This window comes from Cervus elaphus, chromosome 17, assembly GCF_910594005.1.
Source record: "Cervus elaphus chromosome 17, mCerEla1.1, whole genome shotgun sequence".
Classification (NCBI taxonomy): Eukaryota; Metazoa; Chordata; class Mammalia; order Artiodactyla; family Cervidae; genus Cervus; species Cervus elaphus.
Genome location: NC_057831.1, coordinates 13217701 through 13242498, shown reverse-complemented (window position 1 = coordinate 13242498; position 24798 = coordinate 13217701). Strand labels below are relative to the sequence as shown.

General features: G+C 41.5%; 1 protein-coding gene across 1 annotated transcript in view; it reads left to right on the top strand.

The window, feature by feature from the left end:
• Window positions 1-956: 956 nt before the first annotated feature.
• Window positions 957-24798, top strand: part of UGT8 (UDP glycosyltransferase 8) — a 93512-nt gene continuing 69670 nt past the window's right edge. The window contains exon 1 of the mRNA XM_043871445.1: window positions 957-1510. The gene's annotated coding sequence lies outside the window, so the exon portion shown is untranslated. The remainder of the gene's footprint in view (window positions 1511-24798) is intronic.

Sequence of the window (24798 nt, the reverse complement as noted above, 5' to 3'; positions counted from 1 at the left end):
GTATGTTAGCTTTGGTTTTGTTTTTTTTTTTCTTTCCTCCCTTTAATGTTAAGTAATACTATGCACAATAAAACATAATTTCCGTTTTCTTTTCTAAGGGCACAAAGTCCCAACCTATTTCTGAAATTCGGTTTGGAGCAAGCAAAGAACGGCTTGACTTGGCATTTTTTAAAATTCCCGTGTTTGGCGTTTAAACGTAAAACGTTTATGTGCAGGGGCGGCATCTTGCCTTCTGCAGCTTACACCCTACATGATTTTTAGCTTTTCTGAAAGCTCTGTCGTATATATACACATTGAATACATAGCCAATCTCGCTCAGAGGAAAAGCGAACAACTATTAGATTTTCCAGGTTCCCAGGAGGACAGCACTCTAAGATCAGACTCTTAAAGGTCCTTGGCCTCTGACTGAGGAAGAGGGGAGGGAAGGTGAGGTACCACAGCAGGCCTGGGTATGCAAAGCTGCTTCCTGGCTTTCTGGCCTGGACGCCAACTTGGCAAAGATCTGCTGCTGGCAAACACCGATCAGTCAGGATAAAGTCGCCACAGAGTCAACCAAGCAAAGCATAAATGGCTCTTTTCAGCACGAGTCTGCGAGGAGGGATGTTCCAAGCGCAGCAACCCAATTCCCTTTCTCCAAGATTCCCAAACTCGCCTTTTCTAAACCCTTTCTAACTTACAAGAAAGGTGGCTGATCACCTAAGCAACCCCCACGCCCTTTCCTTCACTTATCTCCTTCACCTCCTAGCAAAAGTTCAACTTTTTAGTGGCTTCGGGAGTTCGGGAAGGAGGCAGACTGGCAGGCTGGGCAGGCGCGCAGTTAGGGCAGGCGCGCTCCCACCACACCACGCAGATTCGAGCGGCGCTGGTGTGACGGAAAAGGCGGGCACGGGGACCAGTCGGGAGGTGGCCGCGAGGGCATAGGGCACGCCTCGCGGGGGCCGGGGGCGGGGCCACGTGCCAGTCCCAGGGTTCGCAGCTCCGGCGCCCGACGGCTCGCGCGCCCCAGCCCGCCCGCGAGCATCCCGGTCCCAGGACTCCGCGCTTCGCTCAGTCCGCGAGCGCGCGGCACGAAGGCGCGTCGGCATCCATGCCCCGGCCGCGGGAGCAGGAGGCGCTCGCAGCCCCAGGCGTGTAACGCGAGGCTGAGCGCGTGGCGGCCCGCGTCGTGCCCTGCGGAGCCAGGCGCGGGAGGTGAGGGGCGCACTCCGGCGCAGCTCGCAGCGCGCGGGGCGGGGCGCGGCTGCTGGGGGGGCCCGGCCGCCTGCGGGGAGCCGCGGAGGAGCAGGCGCGCTGCGGGCCCGAGGGAGGGCACGGTTAAAGCTTTGCCATCAATTCCGAGTCCAGAAAGTCCGTCCTAAGCTGACGCGCTAACTGCAGCCTCCCTCACGACCCCTAGCCACCGAAGGCGGCGACACCTGATCCGGTACACAAACACGGGTCCCTTCTGTCCCCGGATACAATTACGCGGCGGAGACACACTCAAGCTCACGCGCAGCAGCCAAGAGCCGAGGTAAGCGGACGGACCACGCGGTCGCAGCGGGCGGAAGGGGGGCGGGTTGGCCAGAGGAGAGGGGCGTTGTTTGATCCCGGAGGTGAGTGCTGGGCGGATGGCTGCGATCCCGGGCTGGGGGTTAGGGATCCGAAAGTGCAGTTGCGGTTGGGCTGAGGGAGTTAAAGATTGGGGGTGGGTGGGGAGGAAGACCGCGAGCTGGGCGGAGGGGTGTGAAGGGGAGCTTTCCAAGCTGCCTCAGCCGCGCCTGTGCGCCCTTCCCTCCCATATGGCCCTCGACTGAGGGTCCTCTCGCGTTCGCGCTTGCAGGCTGAGAGGGCATAACCCAGCGCGGATCTGGCCAAGGACTTTGCACTTGACCCTGGAGGGATGGGCACCGCCGAACCCCAAGGCCACAGCCCGCTGCCAGCCAGGGATGGGGGCCCCGGGAGGTGCTTCTTCGGAAACTCTCCAACTCTCCTCTACTTCGTCCTCTCCTTGAGGGGGAGCTAGACCTGGGCGCGCTGGGGGCAGGGCGTGGCTGGGGGCTGCACGCGCTCCGACCCAGGGACCTCTCAGTGTCCGCTGGCCTGTGCGACCCTGGGGAATGGACAGTAGTGGCCGGGTCTCCGCGCGGATGTGGGGACCATATGGCGTGCCCTTGCTCCAGGGAAGCGTGTGCGGGTGAGAGAGGAGTCGAGAGAAAGGACGCGCTGCAGGAAGTAGGGCGCCTTCCATGGACCGGAGGAGCGGCCAGGGGGCCTGGGATCTGCGGTTGGGAGTTGTACCGGGCAAACCGCACAGGGGGGCGCAAGATTAAGTCGTGCGACCCGGCAGAAGGACGGTCACGGGTGGAGAGGGGTTTATTCAGTCTGTTTGTGTAAATTCACTGGTTTAATTGAGGGTTTATGAAGTTGAGTACCGGAACGTGCCACTCTGCAGCACTTCCTTGAGAAAGGACCACCTCTCTACCTGTATGCTGGTTCCCATCACCTGAAAGCAACTCTGGGGGCGAGGAGGGAATAAGTGAGAGAACTTGTGAAAGTCTGCAGACTATCTCAGTAGGCTGGGCTGTGTTAACTAGTCATCCTCAAGGGGAAGAGGGCGTATCACAAGAGTGAGGAGTGGGTAGCATTTTCATTTTCAACTAGGCATGACCCAAGAGTCACCTCTGTTATGAATCAGTGTTAGTGATAGAGGCAGCCTTTTATTTCAGGTGGATTCTATCCAGAAAAGGTAGAAAAAACGCTACCCTGAACCTTCCGTTTCCCTCAGGCTGTCATCTTGTATAATGAGTTTTTCAAGATTAATGACATGAAGATGTGGTAGTTTGGCTAGATGCCAAGTGTGCTGTTGTTTCTATATCTGATAATTTCGTGTTCAAAGAAAAACATCTCCACTCAGAATTGGTGTAATTGGTGTGCTTTATTTCCACTTATTCCCAGAAAAAATAAAATGCCACTTGAAGAAAGGAGGGAAAGTGCTTTTAAATGGTATTTTAATAGTATTAGAAGTAATCACTTTTATTCCCTGGAGGTTTTTAAATTAATTGTAGAGTCACGCACATCAATATTGTATAGTGAGGGAATCCGCACTTTGCATTCATTGGATCAGATCATAAATCAGTCTGTGTATTTTTCTGTCTCAGAGAAACAGTGGACTAGTTTTCTTCTATAGAAACATATCTCCAGCCAGTTTGAGGTTTGCTTTTGGAATGTCTCTGTTCAACTATTGTAGATAATTCCAGAAAAAAACACTGGAGTATTATTTGTTTTGCCTGCCACCCACAAGGTGAAATTGTGTTTTGTGATTTACTGCTCTAGGAGTGTTTAAAAACTACAGTTGAAGCATAGTGCCCTGACGTTTACTAATAGCTTGATAGTATGTTAGTAGCTTGGGTGTAATTGAGTAAAAACTGTACTTGTGACTTTCTCTTGATGATACTACTATAGATAATACTACTATAGAGATTAAACTCTTATATCTAAAGTTTCCAGAGCTTTATGCTTATGGTGTTAATGCCTGGTGCACATATTAGAATAAGTAAAGCAATGCAGTAAATAAAAATACTTATAACAGAATTTGTCTTTTGTAAAGTCTTTTTTTGTGTGTTAAGAGTTTGATAGTTCACATTTGACTTAAATTACTTAAAACATTTCATGGTATCTTATAAATAACCATCAGCTTTTTTACTATGTAAATATTGAATGCAAAGGAGCAAAATAACCACACTGTCAATTCTTAGACTCCTTTTCAAGGTTTTTATATACCTGTTTATCAGATAATATTGACTTGATGCTGTTTAATTCACAGTAAGTTTCCAAAGTACACCGAGAGTAAGACACTTTGGATTGTTTTTGCAATATGTAATGAAACCTCATTTATTTGACACCATCTGGATTTTTGCTTATTTACATAAGCACATTTGCTAAATAGCTGACCCCTCACACCATTCATTACTGAAACTTTAAATATTTAGCTATTAAAACAAGCAGTGTCTAACTGTTCCCCTCTTAGTTGGTCCCCAGGATGTAAGCTAAATTTTTTGTTGAATTGTCTTTATGAACATGAATTCATAAAGAATTGAATTGCGCTATTCCTTGAGGTGTATAGAGCTGTTTTTGTTTATGGTAAATGGTCTCAGCCTGCCCAGTTGAAATACTAGAATGGAGACATAAGTACTATTCTCTTTCTCTCTCTCTCTTTTTTTTTTTTTGTGGTTTTTCTGGGTCTTCTTTCTGTTATCAGCTATCACTTTCTCCTGCTGTCAGACTGTAAGCGGGCCCTGCTGCTGTATTATCTGTTGTCTTTTTTTTTTTCCTCCTGAAATGATGTGGGCTATTGCTCAAGTATAAAGCCTGTGTGATTTGTGACAGATAGATGCTGTTCTCATCCTCTGTTTCTGGGCTATATAGCAAGCTCAGTTGCTGAGGTTCCTAGACGGGTAGCTTCTATATAAGTGGATTTAAAGTGTTTTTTTAATAGAAAATTTGTGTATGAAATCTTTACAAGGGTGTCTTAATTTCAGACATTCAGTCTTCTGGAAGATCTTTGCTTTTCTGAGAAATCGAAGTAACCCTTTAATAAAAGAGTTTACTTTTCTTATGGTAGCCCCAGGTTATCTTTGTGTAAGGATACTTATATGATGATATTTTACATCCTACTTCCTGCCACTGACATTGACTAGCTGTTCACAATGTTGACAATATTTCTCTTCTCTGAAAGCCAGGAGTAAAAAGTGTGATTTGATAATCCTGGTTCCCATACTTGAAGCTGGGTGAATCATTTCAATACTGTTTTGCATACCCATGTACAGAGGGGCTGCATAATCAAATGAATTTGAATAAAGTTGTTTTAGTTAGTCTTGAAAACAGCGGTGATCATATCTTCCTAATTTAAAGCATTTTACAAACATCCTTCTTTTTTTCAATGAGTACTTACTACTTTCAGTAAACGCTTATTAAATACACACTATGCGTTGGGCACTGTGGTCTTGTCCACTGGGGATGTGCAGACATAAAGACCATGGGAGGACTCTGGGTTTAAGAGAATTAGATAGACAGAAAACAAGTTAGTTTCAATATAGTTTTAATATAGTGCTGTATGTTCTGAGAGTGTTGTGATAGAGGTACCCAAAGCTCCCTGAATAGGCATTTGGACGTGGCTAGTTCTCCACGGGGACAGAACACTAGAGAGGCTTCATAGGGAAGGTAACAGCAGAGGTTAACCAGATAAGGTAGTCAGAAGGTAACCAGTTAAGGGCAAGATCATGGAAGACTGTTTGTCATCCTAAGATGCATAGACCTTTTTCTCCTCAATGTTGTTTTAAACTAAAGAATGATGAAAAGACAGCTCTCACAGCTGTCTAGCAGGATTGATCTGAGGTGGGAGACAAGAATAACAAGTCAGAAGGTATTGAGGTGATCTTGTTAAGAGAAGTTGAGGACCTTACACCAATATGGTGGCGGTGAGAAGGGCGTGGTCACACAATATAATCTCTTGGATTAGATGGCTGGTTAGATGGCGGGTGGTATGGGAGGACAGGATAGGGACTTTAAAGGAGAAGCAGGTTTGAGGACCAAGGATGGTAGGGTTCAGTTTTGGAAATGTAGAATAAGAAGTGCTTATAGAAAATCCAGCTGGAAATGAGTGTCCAATGGATCATTGCACAGAAGTTCGGAGCTGAGAGGTCTGGGCTGCATTTGTTGTTGTTCAGTCACTCAGCCATGTCTGACTCTTTGTGACCCCATGGGCTGCAGCACACCAGGCTTCCCTGTCCTTCACCATCTCCTGGAGCTTGCTCAAACTCACGTCCATTGTGTCGGTGATGCCATCCAACCATCTCATCCTCTGTCATCCCCTTCTCTTCCAGCCTTCAATCTTTCCCAGCATTAGGGTATTTTCTAATTAGTCAGCTCTTCATATCAGGTGGCCAAAGTATTGGAACTTCAGCTTCAGCATAAGTCCTTATAGTGAATATTCAGGATTGATTTCCTTTAGGATTGACTGGTTTGATCTTGCAGTCCAAGGGACTCTCAAGAGTCTTCTGGCTGGATAGGTAGGTATGTAAATGGGTGGGTGAATGAGTGGACTACTTTAGCCATTTTCAACATACAGGTTGTTGCCAAAACAAAGGAAGTCAGTGGATCTTCTAGGGCAGGTTCAGAGAGTGAGAGGGAATTAGAGGCCTGGGGAGATCCTAAAATCTAAGAGTTGGTAAAGATATAGGGAGTAGTAAAGAAAGAGAAGGTAAAATGCAAGTTGGGAGGAAAATTAAGGGAAAGTTGTTTTTAGCAACTGAAGGAAGGAAGAATTTCAAGATATTAGAAGCTGAGTACTAAGATAGGGGGGTATTAGACAGTCCTGGTTCTGCCCCTGACTATATCTGTGACCTTGAATTCAGAGCTTAGTTCCCTTTCCTCATTTACATAATGAAGATCAAAGTGTGACTTCCCAGGGCTACTGTGAGGATCAAATGAGGTAAATCAAGCTCAGTGACTGGAAGGTTACTGATTTGTGTTCAATAAGTGCTAGCTGATTTTATGGAAAGCTCAGTCATGTCGGACTCTTTGCGATTCCATGGACTGTGGCCCCCCAGGTTCCTTTGTCCATGAAATTTTCCAGGCAAGAATACTGGAGTGGGCTGCAGGAAGATTTTCCAGGGACTCTTCCTGACCCAGGAATCGAACCCAGGTCTCCTGCATTGCAGGCCAGTTGTTTACCATCTGAGCCACCAGGAAAGCCCTTTATGGAAGCAGAACTTGGATTTGGTGGTTGAGCGGTCTGTAGATACTATTGCTTTTAGCAGTACTCTTTTTCAAGGTTTAGGGAGGTTGATTAAGAGATCTATTTAAAGGGGCTTCCCTGGTGGCTCAGATGGTAAAGAATCTGCCTGTAATGCCGGAAACCAGGGTTCAGTCCCTTGGGAGATCCGCTGGAGAAGCGCATGGCAACCCACTCCAGCATTCCTGCCTGGAGAATCCCATGGACAGAGGAGCCTGGGGGCTACCGGCCTGGAGTCACAAAGAACCAGACCCGGCTGAGTGAATACTCTTTCACTTTACAATGGAAATGTGATTATATTTATAACCTTTGGGGAAGAAGCCAGTACAATAGGGGCAATTGAAAATTTTGAAGGGAGAAGAGAGAACTTTGGAACCTGTTCCTGAAGGGGTGTGGGTGGGGTTGGGTCAGGAGCTCTGGAGAGAAGTCAGCGTCCTCAGGGAAGGTCATGCTCCCACCAGCCTGCAGGGTCCATAGCAACTTTGCTGCTTTTTGAAAGCATCTGGTAATCAAATCATAAACATTTTTAACATTCTCTTTAAAGTTTCTTGATATTTAAGTGAATTTAAGTGAGTTCTAATTTCTCAGGTAATCCAGTAAGGCCAAAGATTATTCATTTTAAAAGACTCTGAAAACAAAAACAAACAAAAAAGATAGGTGGCATTAAAGCAAGAAATTTAATGTTTGATTCAGAAGGCGCTTCCATGTCAAATGGTGGCTTAAAAATCAACATTGTGGAAAGCAGGTATTAACCTGTGTAGTAGAGGAAGGACTGATTTGTAGATTTCTTAAAAAATTGAGCTGACCATAGTAATATTTTAAAATATCTACTTTTTTCCTTAGGATTTTTTCTATTTGGATGAAGTAGTGCTCTATATTAGAAACATCTGAAATTAGATTTCTATTTTAATATGTATATGTATTTCTTTACCATGTATTTAGTGGGTATTTTGAAAAAAAAATTTACATATATGAACTGGTTTGGGAACCAATCAACAATAATGTAGTGCATACTGTTTACTAAGTGATTGTTAGGCATATTGGTGATTAATTAATTATCTATTATTCTTTTTTAGTTCAAATTAAGTCTGTTTCAAAACACACTTATCAATATTTACTCCTTATCATTTGTTTATATAGCATGTAGAATAGTACATTGTTTTGGGGACACCCAATAAATGTTTTTTGAGTAAAATGAAATTAAATGTTCAGTGTTTTTAAGATGAACTGAAGTCTATTATGTATGTAGTTTTTCACCTGTGATGACCTTCTTGCCCTGGAATTCTTTACCTACATTTTTGTTGTTGGGACCTCTGTGTTTTGGAGTTCAGTTCTGGTCTGTTGTGCTAACTCCGTCAGTGTATGGTCCTGCTCTTGCAAACCATAGTGGCCTATGCAGGTGATTTTCAAAGACTTCTGAAAGTTCTGTATTGTACATTCACAAACTCAACTTTGAACTCTGTACTGTCCCGTTCAGGACTCCCTTACAGAAATGACAGATGCCACATTGAAATTGACTTAGACATGAGGTCAGCATTCAGGGGTTCAGAGCCCAAGTGAAAATGGAACTTTTGGGTTTGTGAATGGCAGGGTGTATAGGACAGCCGGGTCAGTTCTCAGTCTCTGGCTGTAAGTAGTAGAACATTTGGATTAGGTAGAAAGAATATGTGGTTAGGAACATTTCAGAGATACTGTGTATTTTGCTAATAACTCTCTTCTGTTTGTCTGAATTTTTAATAATGGAAACAATCACTGTATTGAAGGTGTAACTTCCCTTGACTTGATTGAGATAACAGAAATGCACCTAGAGGTATTCCCTTTCACTAAATAAATTTATATTGTAACTGCTTTGGTAAATGTTTGCCTGATTTGAGAATATTATGAATACAAACGTGTGTAAAATCACTTCACACCTTTCAGTTAGGTTTAAAGAAATTTAATACTTGAAACGTTTTCAAGACACCAAGTTATACTTTTTTAGCTGTATATTGGCCATAACTTGCTTTAATAATAACCATGGGGCTGATTTTACTCCACGTGAGATGTTTTAGCTTAAACAAAATGTTCTCATGGATTAAGAAAAATTTTAAGCAATGGAATCAAGTGTGCAGATATGCCTTGTTTTTTATAATATGTTCCTGAAAAGTTATATAAAATTTAGTTTTTATAACTTGAATCATATTTATAGAATTTAAAAATTTCAAAACACTTGAAAGTAAGGCATGTATATGGAATTTAGAAAGATGGTAACGAAAGTAAGGCAGAATTTAAACTCTTAAAATTCAGGTGATAGGTATACAGATTTTTTTATATTAATCTTTATACCTTTTCATGTTTGAAATAGTTGACAGTCCAAAAAAATATGGACAATTATTTTAAAGCATATCATATTTAAAGTGTACCCATTTAAAACAATCTCAGATTCCCTGATGGTTCAGTGGTAAAGAATCTGCCTGCCAATGAGGGAGATGTAGGATTTATGGGTTCGATCCCTGCATCGGGAAGATCCTCTGGAACAGGAAATACAATCCACTCCAGTATTCTTGCCATGAAAACTCCATGGAGAGAGGAGCCTGGCAGGTTACAGTCTGTGGGGTCGCAGAGTCGGACACAACTGGGCAACTAACACACACACACCCCAAGCAATTTCAAAGTACATCTCTCTCTAAAAAAAATCTCATTCTGATTAATCTGCTCTGCAAACTCAAACTTTCCTAATGGACTTGAGCGAACACACACAACAGCAACAAACCGTGAGGACACCTCTGTACCACACTGTAAATAATATGGTCATATCGGCCATCTTAAAAAACTTGTAAGATGAAGGCTTAATCTGATTCTTAGTCGTAACCACATTGTAATATCCCTTGTTCAGAAGAGAATGCATAACAGGATTTTTTTTTTTTTAACTAGCGGTAGAGTGAGCCCTTCAGTGATGTTGCCTTCCCGCTTTGAGAGAGCTTCCCTGAGACTGGGTGGGTGGCACATACCCTTAGCTGTGGCTTCTCCTCCTGAAGGCCATGTGCTTTACATAGCCTTTGCATTTGTGCTGCTGAACCTGTGGTTCATTTGTACTGTCGTCCAATTGGGAGAGCTGGGCTTAGAGGAAAACTAGTCAGACAGGTTTGCCTGTCTGTTTAGAAAGGGGCGGGGGGAGCCAGGGGTGGCAGCGAAATTTGTGCATAAAGTCAAGGGTGAAGCTATTTTAAGGAATATTAATGCTAATCACTGACTGTTTTTTCCTGGTTTTGAAAATACTTCAGTGGCATTTGTGAGACTATGTTAATACCTTAAAGGAGCTAAAGTGATCAGAAGAGAAACTGGAAGGAGAAGTAGATAAGAAACGGAATTAGAGCAAGATGGAGAGTGGGACAGGAGGCTATGTTGGAGGGGAAGGAAAAAAAAAAAAAGCAGAAGAGAATGAGTGCTTCCTTGGCCTATGTGGGCTTTGTGTGAACCTGGAGCATCGTAGCAGGAAACCATAGTATTGATCTGAGCATGAGTTTAATTAAAACCAATGCCTGTGATCCTTCACATTCAAAAGAAGGAACACCAGTGGCTCAGGCTGAGGTTTACTGGGAACATTGGTGGGCAGATGCAGCTACCATCTTGGACACTACCTTTATGTTGGAAATACTCACTTCCTTTGAGCAGTAGTAAAATCTTACGTTCATACAGCTTTTTTGTACCTTGCAAATTGCTTACTCGTACATTCTATCATTTTTTACTCATTCCGTCCCCGAGCATTGCCTGTCCAGTAGCGTTAGTCACTCAGTAGTGTCTGACTCTTTGTGACTCCATGGATGTAGCCCACCAGGCTCCTCTGTCCATGGAATTTTCCAGGCAAGAATACTGGAGTGGATTGCCATTCCCTTCTCCGGGGGATCCCTACCCAGGGATCGAACCTGGGTCTCTGGCTTCAGGATATCCTGCACCTGAACAGCTCTGCTTGCAAACTGTCGTCCTTCATGGTTTCCATACTCAAGTCCCAACTCAGACTGTTGTGTCCCAGTTTCTATTATTTCCCTTTGACTTTCATTTCTGTATTTGGCTGTGATAGTTGAACACTTGGTTATGTTCATTCTCCCTCTGAGAAGAGTATGTGCAGTTGGAGGGTGGACTTTCACTCTGGGTTTCCCCATAAGGCCTTGGACAAACATACTAATCAGAGATAAGATATTTAAACATGGTTGAATGATACCTTCTGTGACTCAGAGCAGGAAAGGAGGTCAATTCCCTAAAATGCTGTATGTATATTGATACTTTTTTCCTGTTTTTTTAAAAAAAAACCACATCATTCAAACTAGAAACATTCTCTTTCTCTGTAAATGAACTGTTCTGCATAAACTGCTGTATCATTTAGTTGTGACAGCAAAAAAAAAGGTCTGTAGAAAGATCATATTATAGGTCTTTGAACTCTTTATTATAAAATATATAATGGTTTGGTAGATTTTTCTTTTAAAACTTACCTGGGGCTTTTAATGGATGGAAGTACATTCACAGCTAATTTTAGGAAAGACTAATAAGAAGAAATAATGACATAGATAATTAAGTGTATTTAGTTTTTAATTTGTATTTATATTTGAATATGGACTTCCGTGGTGGCTCAGATGGTAAAGAGTCTGCCTGCGATGCAGGAGACCCAGGTTGGATCCTTGGGTCAGGAAGATCTTCTGGAGGTGGAAATGGCAACCCACTCCAGTCTTCTTTCCTGGGAAATCCCACAGACAGAGGAGCCTGGTGGGCTACAGTCCATGGCTCACAAAGAGTCAGACACAACCAAGTCAGACATCTGATGTCAAGAAACAGTAGTTGGAGAAAATGATTACACATACTAAAAAGCTCTGACTTGAAGCAATCAAATTGTTTCCTCTCTCGCTGACCCCCTGATAAGACCTTTTATATCAATTAACCAGAAGCACAGGCTGAGTTCTTTTCCCTCATACAAAAGTTTCTGGTTTAAAGTGTCTCCTCTTCATGTCATTATGGGCAGGGCAGTAGGAGTAGGAATAGGAATAAGACTAGATCTTAAGAAATCTCCTCAGAAACAACAAAAAAGGAAATTGACAGGTTAAGTAAGACTGTTAATAAGGGCTGATGCCTGACTCTGTTATTTGCCAGTTTTAAATAATTCATGTGAGCTTTAAGAAGTAATTTTGTTTTGATCAGTTAGACTTTATCTGAGCATATAGGCTTCCCTTGTGGCTCAGCTGGTAAAGAATCTGCCTGCAATGTAGGAGACCTGGGTTCGATCCCAGGGTTGGGAAGATCCCCTGGAGAAGGGAAAGTCTACCCATTCCAGTGTTCTGGCCTGGAGAATTCCATGGATTGTGGTCTCAAAGAGTTGGACACGACTGAGTGACTTTCACTTGCACTGAGCATATGCCTGAGAATAGAATGTGCTTTTTGTTCAAATTTCTAAATAATGAAAAACATGCAGAAACGAAGTCCTCTGGCTGTCATGCATCTTCTTTTTGCTGTCCCACTCTTTCTTTCTGTCCGCTTACATTGTCTTCCTTTCTGAAGATGATGTCCTTGCCTTTGTGGTGAGCTCAGGAGAGTGATCCCAGTGATCGGCTTACAAACTGCCAGGGATAGAGGTGTGTGTGGAGAGGGGAGGGCGGTGGAGTCTGCCCATTTTAGAGTAGGATCTGGTCATTTTATTCAAATCATCCTGTATAGCAGTTACCCAGCCTCTGTATAAGCCCAGATGCTTTATGCTTTCTCATCAGTATTTTTACCAGTAAAGATCACTCAGCTTGCCATTTTGATACTAAGCAAATGCAGCCCTATTCCTATATCCCTAGGCTCACAAGATCACGGAAGGGGAGAGACATTTTGAACCAGACATATTGAATTCCAGGAGGTTTGTGAGATGAGCGTCTGTAACAGAGAAGAATTGATCCAGCCATTCATTCACAAGCAGCCTATTATGTGTTAGATGTCTCCTGCCTTAGAGCCAAAATACACAGCGTTTCTTTTAAATCTAGTATAACATTGAAAGGCTTTTTGAATATTGCTGATTTGCTTTGTGTACCCCAGAATTTTTTTTTAAAAAGCCTATTATCTGACATGTGGCAGTGGCAACTTCGGAGAATCTTTTTATGGTACAGGTAAGAGATACTGAATTAGGACCCAGGAAACCTGAGTGCTAGTTCCGACTCTGCCAATGAGTAACTAGGAACTAGCCAAGTGATGCTTGGCAACCACTGCCTGAGACCTTGTTCCTTTCTCTACAAATGAAAGGGTTTGGACTCAGTTATCTTTAGTTTTGAAATTGGGACTTTGATTTATTTTATAAAATATGAAATACATATTTAAAAAACATATTTGGCATCATTTCATAACAAATGTATTAAGTACCAATGTTTAAGCATATTTATGTTTACAAGGCTGTCAACAATGGCAGTGATATACAAAAGCCTTCTCTGGCCTTGCTTCATTCTGTTGAAAGTCAGGTCTAATCCTAGATGCTTAGAAGCCACAAAGTTACATTTTCACTCTCAGAGAATGCATTCTGTGTTTCTGTAGAACCTACCGAAATCTTCCTCGTCTGGGGACTAATACAACTTTGCAGTTTTATCTGATACTCAATAACAAACTTCTCTTTGACTTCACTAGCATTTTATGAGACTACAGTTGGGAAATGTGTTATTTGCTCACTCTCCAGGACTTTCAAGGAATTAAATAGGGAAATATCCAGAGTTATTTTAAATTGTTTTTTTGGTTATATTTGGTCAGAGATTTTTTATTTGAAAACATGTTAAAAATATCAATGGGGATTTATCTTTTGACTCTTAATAATGTTAATGTAGATAATGTTTACAATTTACTTAAACTAGTGATATTAAAGAAAGGATATTATTAATAAGTAGGAGAAAAAAATCCCATGATCTCTTGTGAACCTAGTACATTTCTGAAACTTTAAGATTCTCTAGGTGATGGTGTATTGAAAAGCTATCTTCCCCCACGTGTGATTTTGTCCCATTGTGGCAGGAAATGAAAACTTGATCTGAATTTCCTCCATATTGACTGTGGTATTCTGCTAATTAAAATCCCAGTGAATGAGAGTTAATAAAAGCCCTAATGAAACATTTTAAAACATGAATCAAACGTAAGTCTTTTTAGGAAAGCAAATACCTATCAGAACTTACAGCCTCACACAGAACCAGTTGTATGATATATGAAGCTTTTCTCATTTGTTTAAGGATGAGATCAGCGTCAGAACAGAGCGTTTCCTTATTGCTGGCTGAGTGTTGAGCGCATGATACAGAAGCAGAGATGACTGTGCCAACCTAGCAGCAAAAGATACCCCCGCTGCATCTGTGTGTATGTGTGAGAGTGCAAGCTTTCTTCTCTGTTAATGATTCTCAAAATGATCTTTGGGCCACTGGAAACATCACCTGAAAATTTGTCAGATGTGCATCCCTGATCTCTGGAAACAGAAACTATGGACAGGCCTCTAGGTCTGTTACAACGAGTTCTTCAAATGATTCTGTTGCTTGCTAAAGTTTGAGAACCGCTGATCTATGATAATAAATATAATCGTTTCCAATTTTCTCATGTAATGACAAATTTCTAGTCATTTTAGGGACAAAAGAAAAATCCAATATGAATTTCAAAATGTTTTCCTGCTTAACACTTCCTGGCTAGTTTTTATAACCTAAATTCATGATATTGTATTTTATATACTAATTAGTTATTTAGGAATAGTCAAGTATTCTTAGTTCTGCCAGCACACACATGTACATACACATACACACACACACAAGCTCCTCAGTTTATTAAAAAAAAAAACAACAGAAAGTGGGTTGGTGGGAATGTAAATTGATACTGCCGTTACGGAGAATAGTATGGAAATTCCTTAAAAAAACTAGAAATAAAGCTACCGTATGACACACCAATCCCTCTATTAGGCTTATACCCTGGGGAAACCATAATTGAAAAAGACACGCATACCCCAATGTTCATTGCAGCCCCGTTTACAACAGCTAGGACATGGAAGCAACCTAGATGTCTATTGACAGATGAGTGGATAAAGAAGTTGCAGAACATATACGCAATGGAATATTACTCAGCCATAAAAAGGAATGCATTTGAGTCAGTTCTAATGAGGTGGATGAACCTAGAGCCTATTATACAGAGTGAAGTGAGTCAGAAAGAGAAAAGTATCTATTAATGTATATATATGGAATCTAGAAAGATGGTACCGATGAACCTATTTGCAGGGCAACGATGGAGACGCAGACGTAGAACACACCCTTGTGGCCACTGTAGGTGAAGGAGAGGGTGGGACGAATTGAGAGTGTCGCTGAAACATATATATTACCATATTTAAAATAGATAGCTGGTGGGGATTTGCTCTATGACACAGGGAGCCCAAAGCTCTGTGCCAATCTAGAGCGGTGGGATGGGTGTGAGGTCGGAGGGAGGCTCTGGAGGGAGGGGCCTGTGTATGCCCATGACTGATTCATCCTGGTACATGGCAGACACCAACACAATATTATACAGCAATTACTTTCCAATTAAAAATTAATTAAAAAAAGTGGGTTGGATTAGTTTCCTTTTGTGTATTTTACTGTGACTTTGTGTAAATGTAACCCAGTGGTTTGCAATAGCATAATCCCCTGGGGAGTGTTAAAAAGAAAACAAAAGATGCTAAGACCTGGGTAGGCCTCGTCTCCAGAAATTCTAATTGATGTAGGTTGGGGGTGGCAGTTTTCAGGTGTCTCTAGTTTTCATGGGCTCCCCTGGGACTATAATGTGCATTCACATCTGAGAGCCACTGGAGGGTCACCCTGTTATGGAAGATTGGCTCCCTCCCACCCATATCAGTTCCTTAAAAAAAAAAATGTATATTAGGTTGCTGCTGCTGCTGCTAAGTCGCTTCAGTCGTGTCCGACTCTGTGTGACCCCATAGACGGCAGCCCACCAGGCTCCGCCGTCCCTGGGATTCTCCAGGCAAGAACACTGGAGTGGGTTGCCTTCTCCAATGCATGAAAGTGAAAAGGGGGAAAAAAAAAAAAGAAAGTGAAAAGGGAAAGTGAAGTCACCAGTCGTATCCGACTCTTCGCGACCCCATGGACTGCAGCCTACCAGGCTCCTCCAATCCTTAATTGTTTCAAGCAAATTGTGTTTTGTGTGTGATTAAAAAATAATTTGTTTTCCAGTAGGTTACATGTTTATTCCTCTTCACTCTGCCTCTTGTCTTTACATCCTTGCTTGCTCACCGTGCACTGCACATACCTGTAGCATCTCGTGTCACCAGAGAGCTTGTCAGAGATAAATCATCTGGGGCCCCACACCAGACGTGCTGAAGCATAATTGCATCTTAACAGTATCCCTATGAAATTTGTCTTCACAGTAAAGATCCTCTAGAACATAAAGTTTAAAGTCAGGATAAATTTCATTCTTTGTTTTTTCCTCAGCATCCATTGATCTGGTCTTAACTATTTTTATGATTCAAATCATTTCAATCTCATTAAGCCTAGTCTTAACCTCATTTTTCAATAAGTTTTAGACTATGAGTGATTTTCCAGACCATCTAATTTAATATCTTCACTGGCAGGTGAAGGAAATTAGGTGCAGAGAAATTAAATGACATGGCCTAAATCACCAAGACTGTGGATTTGGGCATCCATTGTTGCTTGCCCTGTGTGTGTGTATGTGTGTGTGTATTTTTTCCTTTAATTGTAGGGACATCATGATAGGGTCACTTATAACAATTTTAGTATCATAATATAAACAACTTTAAATGTGAACTACCTGAAAAGACAATCAGGTTACTCAAATATGACACATATCCAAAACACCAAACTTTTAAATACATGTTGACATTTATTTAAATTATATATCTAAAGTGACATTGAAATACTTTACTAATAAACTAATATTTCAAATTATAATTTGTGTAATTCAGTAGTAATGGGGAAGTAGAATATGTGATATTAAACTTAATGAAAATTGAAAGGTACATGTCCTTTTATAAGGCATGTCCTTATAAATTACTAAAACTGTATCCATGTGTTCCTGAGATATTGCAGGCACTTTATCACGAGACATTTAAAATATTTGGAAAGTATTTATTTGTTTATTCTGGGTTCCTCAGGAACAGGGGATGGGCCTTGTTCTTTTTCACATCCCCAGGAGAGTTGAGCTTTATCCGATCTTTAGATTTCAGATCCACACATCCACTGCATCACTTGTGTATCTCTTATTGCAAATAAGGATTAAGTGTGAGATCCTTGTCTGTCAATCTGATGGCTGAATTCGTGAAAATCCCCAGGGCATCTTAACAATTGGCAGATTTGGGGATTTCTCCCAGACTTCATAATAGCCTGTGTGTTGAAAAGGTTGTGAAATCTACATTTTTAGTTAGCCCAGTAGGTGTTTCATTTGGATGCAAACATTTTGAGAATCGTTTCATTAGGGGATTGAATTTGTGTTTAATATAGTTAAATTTAATTGCCATCATTGAGCATTGAATACATATATTATACTAGGTACTGAGTGCCATGTCTGTTGGTATCTGTATTACCCTGTTTTTCTTTTCTATTTTCTTGTTGTTTTTAATCTTACTTTCCCACCTGATGATTTCAGAGAAGGATCCCAGGTGCCTCTGGGCCAGCTGTCACTGATAAGCGAACAGCATTGAGTTTCTCGTGACAGCTCCCCCACCTGTACTGTAGATGTCTGCAAAGAGAGAACTGCAGGCACTGGCAGTGTAGGAAAGTGGTGAGTGCAGCCAGCTTGGAGTGCTGTAACAGCCACAAGAACGATAAAGGACCACAAAAGCATTCCTTATGACTTCCCCTTCAAGAGGAGGTTTCCGCTCTACCCCTGTCGTGCTCATCAGAGTCCCAAGGGCAGACTTGATTTTTTTGAATGGTATTGCCAATGTTTTGTTTCCTTGAGTAGTTTGCATTTCTCTAGTTGAGCTGTGTGTGTCCAGACAAATAAATGTCTTTAATTTTTCTGAATGAATCAAAACTATGAATTAGATAAAGTAGCAGACTTTGGAAATCTGAAAATTACCTCTCTTTATGAGGTTGCCAACCATATATAGGATTTTCACCCAGATTGCACTCTTAATTAATTAAAGATGCCAGATTGTCACCAGATCACTGCTTTATCTTTGGGAGGTGTGTGGTGGGGGTGGGAGGGAACATTAACCAAGAGTAAGTGACCTTAATTTTCTGAATTATCTCCCCACTAGCCCCCACCCCAAGTCATGGTGTTCCCATTTCACAGTGTGATTTTAGGAGTCTCCTTGCTTTAGTAGTTTACTTGCAAATCAGTTCAGTTCAGTTCAGTCACTCAGTCGTGTCTGACTCTTTGCGACCCCATGAACTGCAGCACTCCAGGCCTCCCTGTCCATCACCAACTCCCAGAGTTTACTCAAACTCATGTCCATTGAGTCAGTGATGCCATCCAACCATCTCATCCCTTGCCATCCCTTTCTCCTCCTGCCTTCAGTCTTTCCCAGCATCAGGGTCTTTTAAATGAATCAGCTCTACGCATCAGGTGGCCAAAGTATTGGAGTTTCAGCTTCAGCATCAGTCCTTCCAATGAGTATTCAGGACTGATCTCCTTTAGGATGGACTGGTTGGATCTCCTTGCAGTCCAAGGGACTCTCAAGAGTCTTCTCCAACACCACAGTTCAAATCATCAATTTTTGGCGCTCAGCTTTCTTTGTAGTTCAACTCTCACATCCATACATGACTACTGGAAAAACCATAGCCTTGACTAGACAGACCTTTGTTGGCAAAGTAATGTCTCTGCTTTTTAATATGCTGTCTAGGTTGGTCATAACTTTGCTTCCAAGGAGTAAGCGTCTTTTAATTTCATGGCTGTAGTCACCATCTGCAGTGATTTTGGAGCCCAAAAATATAAAGTCTGCCACTGTTTCCACTGTTTCCCCATCTATTTCCCATGAAGTGATGGGACCGGATGCCATGATCTTAGTTTTCTGTATGTTGAACTTTAAGCCAACTTTTTCACTCTCCTCTTTCACTTTCATCAAGAGGTTCTTTAGTTCTTCTTTGCTTTCTGCTGTAAGGATGGTGTTATCTGCATATCTGAGGTTATTGATATTTCTCCTGGCAATCTTGATTCCAGCTTGTGCTTCATCCAGCCCAGCGTTTCTCGTGATGTACTCTGCATATAAGTTAAATAAGCAGGTTGACAATGTACACTCTTGATGTACTCTTTTTCCTATGTGGAACCAGTCTGTAATAGATGGTCATAATTGACTTCAGAACACAAAATATTGTTTACATATGAGAGAGAAATGTTCAAACCTGGACTGTTTTAACAACTATATAGCAATAAAGCTGAGTATTCCCCCAGTTTGTCCACAGTCACAATATGTTTTTTCAGCTTCGCTTTCTTCCTGTCTTCGAATGGTGGGATGAAAGTGGATTAAAAATAGATATGAAGCTCTGCAATATACTAGGTAATTTCTTGTCTCAGTCTTATTCTCCTCATCTGTAAATGGGAATGACTATTTTTGTCCTTATCTCAGTATAAAATGAGATAACGCTCATAAAGCCTGTGATGCAGAGAAGGTACATAGTACACAGTACAACTATCTTTACAAGCTGCTGTTTACTGAGTTTTATGTTAAGATGTAGGTTTCAAGCTGTGTCATGACCAGCTCCTTCCGGTTTGCCCAGGACATTCCCAGTTTTAGCGCTGAAAGTCCCACATCCTGGAAATGCCCTCAGTTCTGGGATGGTTGGTCACCCTACTGCTGGAAACAGTCTGCAAATAACAATGACTTCAGAAAGGTATCAGGAGTTTCTTTGTGGATGGTGGTTACAGTGGGCAGAACAGACAGGGCCGATGCTCTGGTGGCACAGTGCTAACTGTCTTTGTTCCGACACGTTTCCTGGTTTGTGCTTCTGTCCTATGGTCCAGGATGTTAATCATTACCAAGTCCTCATTCCATTGGGCAAAAGACCAAAAGTGAAAGCTCTGAGGGCGTAAATGAGAAATTGCACATACTGCTCTGCTTCTGTCCCATCCTGTTTACTAGAACTAACTTTTGTGGCTAAACTAGCTCCTAGAGAGGCTGGGAAATGACTTTAGTCTTTTTGGCTATGAGCCAAGCTAAAGTAGAGGATTCCATTACTAGAAAAGAGAAGAAAAATATATGCCATGGCTATCTCTTATATGCCTATTTATGGCATCCAGTTTCCTTTCATATTGTGATTATTTAATAAATGGTCATTTTCTTGGCCACTACAACATTGCTGTGAATGTGTACGAAGTTAACAAATAACATGAAAAAAAGACCCCTAGCCTTAAGGAAAAGCTGTAATGAAATCTATTCTTTGACTTGATAACTTTTTCCAATTGCAGTACCCATTAGCCTAGAAATTCTCTTCGTAATTGAAGTGGGTAGCTAACTCCAGTGCCTCGGGCAAAGCTTTTGATTTAGAATTTTGTTCAGAAATAAGGCAACAGGTATAATTACAAGTTCATTCATTTCAGATTAAAGGAAGAAAAAGAGTCCATTGGTGGAGGTGTATGTGATCCAGCTATGTATTCTTGTTCAGAATCACAAGCACAGTCTTTCATTTAATAAATCTTTATTGAGCGCCACATGGTCACGCCATAGGGATAAAACAGTTGTCAACTTCTACTACAATTTCTACCCTTTGGGAACTTAAGTTATGCTACAGGAAAATAGATTTTTAAAATAAATTTGCATTTATTTAAAAGCACTATTAATGATCCCCAATTAGTTTTTACTTTGCTGGATTTATTTTTCTTATTTTTGTTTTACTGGATGGCATTTTCTGAGGCTTAATTTGTAGAAGGTGCTTAGAAGAGAGGTGAAATTACTCAACAGTATTTCATATAGTACCAAGGTCAACCTGTGGTGGCAGTCATGATTGACATATTTTCTCTTCTTATTGCCATCCACATAATCTTCAATGCCAAGGAAACATAAAAGCATGAAGAAATTCTGCTATGCAGCTTACTAGACTATATGATCTGTTTTGAGGACCAAATCACTCACTTTGTTTTTCTAAATAGAATTTCCCATTAGCCCTGTTTTTCCTTTATCACTAAAAGATTTTGATTAATTCTTGTTTAGAATGTTAGACTATAAATTGCTGAGCTGCTGGGATAGTAGGCTGTCAAAACCTGAGTTCTAATTTTGTTTTGTGTTTTTAATATATTTTTCCTATATAATTCATCCTCGTGTATGTTTAGTTCAGAGTTATTAATGATTCAACTTTAAACAGAAAAAAAAAACAAAACAGAGAAATGATTCTTTCAAGTGGTGGTCCAAAGTGACACACCCTCCTTTTTTCTTTTTAAATAAGTAGATGGAAATAGAAAGGTTGCTGGAGGTCTAGCATGGTGTTACGCTCTGATATTTGAGAAAATGGGATCTATCTGGATTCATAAAGTCTCTTGCTTATCTTTAAAAGTCTTAGTGGTATGATGGGGTGTTGAATTTCTGCCTTTACTAACCATTGTTGCTTAGGAACAGGAATAAAAGATAGCTATTGATAATTAATCTTTTCTGGTACTCTTAAAGGGTTTACAAACATTTATGGGGCCTTGCAGGGATCACTTTTGCAAATGAGTGTCTTGTAGAGGCAACATGTAGGAGAATTCCATGGGCAGAGGAGCCTGATGGGCTACAGTCCATGGGGTCACAAAGAGTTGGACACAGCTGAGCGACTGACACACACATATAGGTACACCCAGATATTCTTGTTGCTTTGCCCAAATTAATTCATACTTAAATGTTGGATGGTTTTCATATGGTGAGGGGTGGGCACACTTACTAAGACTAGCACTGTTTCTTATCTTGAATATGGCCCTAGAAATAATTTTTATATAAAAAATTTTATGTAAAGAAGGAAGGGTGGATTGCTAGGCAACAGGAAATTTGGTTTGTTGTGTTCAGTCACTAAGTCGTGTCCAACTCTTTGTGACCCCGTGGACTGCAGCACACCAGACTCCTCTTCTTCACTCTCTCCAAGAGTTTGCTCAAACTCTTGTCTATCGGGACTTCCCTCGTGGCTCAGATGGTAAATAATTTGCCTGCAGTGTGGTAGACCTGGGTTCCATCCCTGGGTTGGGGATTGAGAATTTGTTTAAAGACTATGAATTTGGGATTTTCATCAGTATTCTGGCAGGGTGGTACAGTCAAGTAATAGTTGCATCTCAGAAGCCAAGAGAAAATTCGGAGCCGGTCAGGGATCAGTAGTATCTCATGTGAAAGAGAAGTCCAGTCAGATAAGTACTGGGGAAAAAAGGTATTTCAGTGAATATTAGGAGATATTTTGGCTTCCCTGGTGGTGCAGTGATAAAGAATCTGCCTGCCCACCCAGGAGACATGGGAGATGAGGTTTCTATCCCTGGTTCGGGAAGATTCCCTGGAAGGGGAAATGGCAACCCGGTATTCTTGCTTGAAAAATTTCACGGACAGAGGAGCCTGGCAGACTACAGTCCATGGAGTCACAATGAATTGGACACAGCTGAGCAACTGAGTACACAGGTAGAAGGTATTTAGTGCCCTCGACAATGAGTGATCCGGCAGAGCTGGGGTGGAGTCAGTGGCAGGCTGTAATCATTTGGGAAACAAGTGGGACCCAATAAATAGAGACTGATGTTTTAAGACACTTGACTCCAAGGGGAAAATGATAGTAAGACAAGCTCAAGTGGCATGTATGTTGAATGAGTGTGTTATAAATACAATGTATTTTTGGTAGAAACCTTCAGAAGTCTGGAAATATATAGCTAAGAAAGTAAGACAAAATCACTCAATCTGGCAATCCAAATTGACTCCTGTAAGAGTTTTGATATTTACTTTGTTGTTACTATAATCATTTTGAAAGTGAAAGTAAAAGTGGTTGTTGCTCAGTCGTGTCTGATTCTTTCCGACCCCATGGACCTCATTGCCCACCGAGCTCCTCTGTTCATGGAATTCTCCAGGCGAGAATACTGGAGTAGGTTACCGTTCTCTTCTCCAGGGGATCTTCCCGACCAAGGAATCGAACTTAGGTCTCCTGCACGGCAGGCAGATCCTTCACCTTCTGAGTCACCAGGGAAGCCCTATAATCATTTTATGTTTACATATACATGTGTATGTGTGCGTGTGTGTGCTCAGTCGTGTCCAACTCCTTGTGACTCCATGGACTGTAGCATGCCTGGTTCCTCTGTCCATGGTATTTTCTAGGCAAGAATACTCTAGTGGGTTGCCATTTCCTATTCCGGGGGATCTTCCCAACCCAGGGATTGAACCCGTGTCTCTTTCATCTCTTGCATTGGCAGACAGATTCTTTACCACTGCAATACCTGGAAAGTCCATATATATATATATAAATATATATCACATTGTGTTTCTTGCTTTCTTATGTTATAAGCATTTTCTCAAATTAAAATTGTTTCTGAAAGCATGGTTTTTGATGGTGCTAGAGTTTTCCATAGTAAAATATGCTATACTTTTTCAAATTAATTTATTTTTAATTGAAGGATACTTGCTTTACAAAACTGTGATGGTTTCTGCCATACGTCAGCATGAATCAGCCATAGGTATGCATCTGTCTCCTCCCTCTTGAACCTCCCTCCTACCTCCCACCCCATCCCATCCCTCTGTAAATGTACTATGCTTTCATCAGTCCTTTGCTGCTGGCTTCTTAGTGGTTTCTGGCTGTTAGCTATCAGAAGTGAATGCAGAGAATATCTCTGTAGATTCGTGTTGGCAATTCTGATTTAGGATCATTTCATAAATGTGAAATAATGTGGCAGTTGTTTTTCAGAACATTTGTGCCGATTTACATTTTTACATGACGCTAGTATTACAGGACTGGAAAAGGTCAGTTTTCATTCCAATCCCAAAGAAAGGCAATGCCAAAGAATGCTCAAACTACCACACAATTGCACTCATCTCACACGCTAATAAAATAATGCTCAACATTCTCCAAGCCAGGCTTCAACAGTACGTGAACCGTGAACTTCCAGATGTTCAAAATGGTTTTGGAAAAGGCAGAGGAACCAGAGATCAAATTACCTACATCTATTGGATCATCGAAAAAGAAAGAGAGCTCCAGAAAAATATCTACTTCTGCTTTATTGACTGTGCCAAAGACTTTGACTGTGTGGATCACAATAAACTGTGGAAAATTCTGAAAAAGATGGGAATACCAGATTGCCTGACCTGCCTCTTGGGAAATCTGTATGCAGGTCAGGAAGCAACAGTTAGAACTGGACCTGAAACAACAGACTGGTTCCAAATAGGAAACAGAGTACATCAAGGCTGTATATTGTCACCCTGCTTATTTAACTTATATGCAGAGTACATCATGAGAAACGCTGGGCTGGAGGAAGCACAAGCTGGAGTCAAGATTGCCAGGAGAAATATCAATAACCTCAGATATGCAGATGACACCATCCTTACAGCAGAAAGCGAAGAAGAACTAAAGAGCCTCTTGATGAAAGTGAAAGAGGAGAGTGAAAAAGTTGGCTTAAAGCTTAACATTCAGAAAACTAAGATTATGGCATCTGGTCCCATCACTTCATGGCAAATAGATGGGGAAACAGTGGAAACAGTGGCAGACTTTAATTTTTGGGCTCCAAAATCACTGCAGATGGTGACTACAGCCATGAAATTAAAAGACGCTTACTCCTTGGAAGCAAAGTTATGACCAACCTAGATAGCATATTAAAAAGCAGAGACATTACTTTGCCAACAAAGCTCCATCTAGCCAAGGCTACGGTTTTTCCAGTGGTCATGTATGGATGTGAGAGTTGGACTATAAAGAAAGCTGAGCACCAAAGAATTGATGCTTTTGAACTGAGGTGTTGGAGAAGACTCTTGAGAGTCCCTTGGACTGCAAGGAGAGCCAACCAGTCCATCCTAAAGGAGATCAGTCCTGAATACTCATTGGAAGGACTGATGCTGAAGCTGAAACTCCAATACTTTGGCCACCTCATGTGAAGAGCTGACTCACTTGAAAAGACCCTGATGCTGGGAAAGTTTGAAGGTAGGAGGAGAAGGG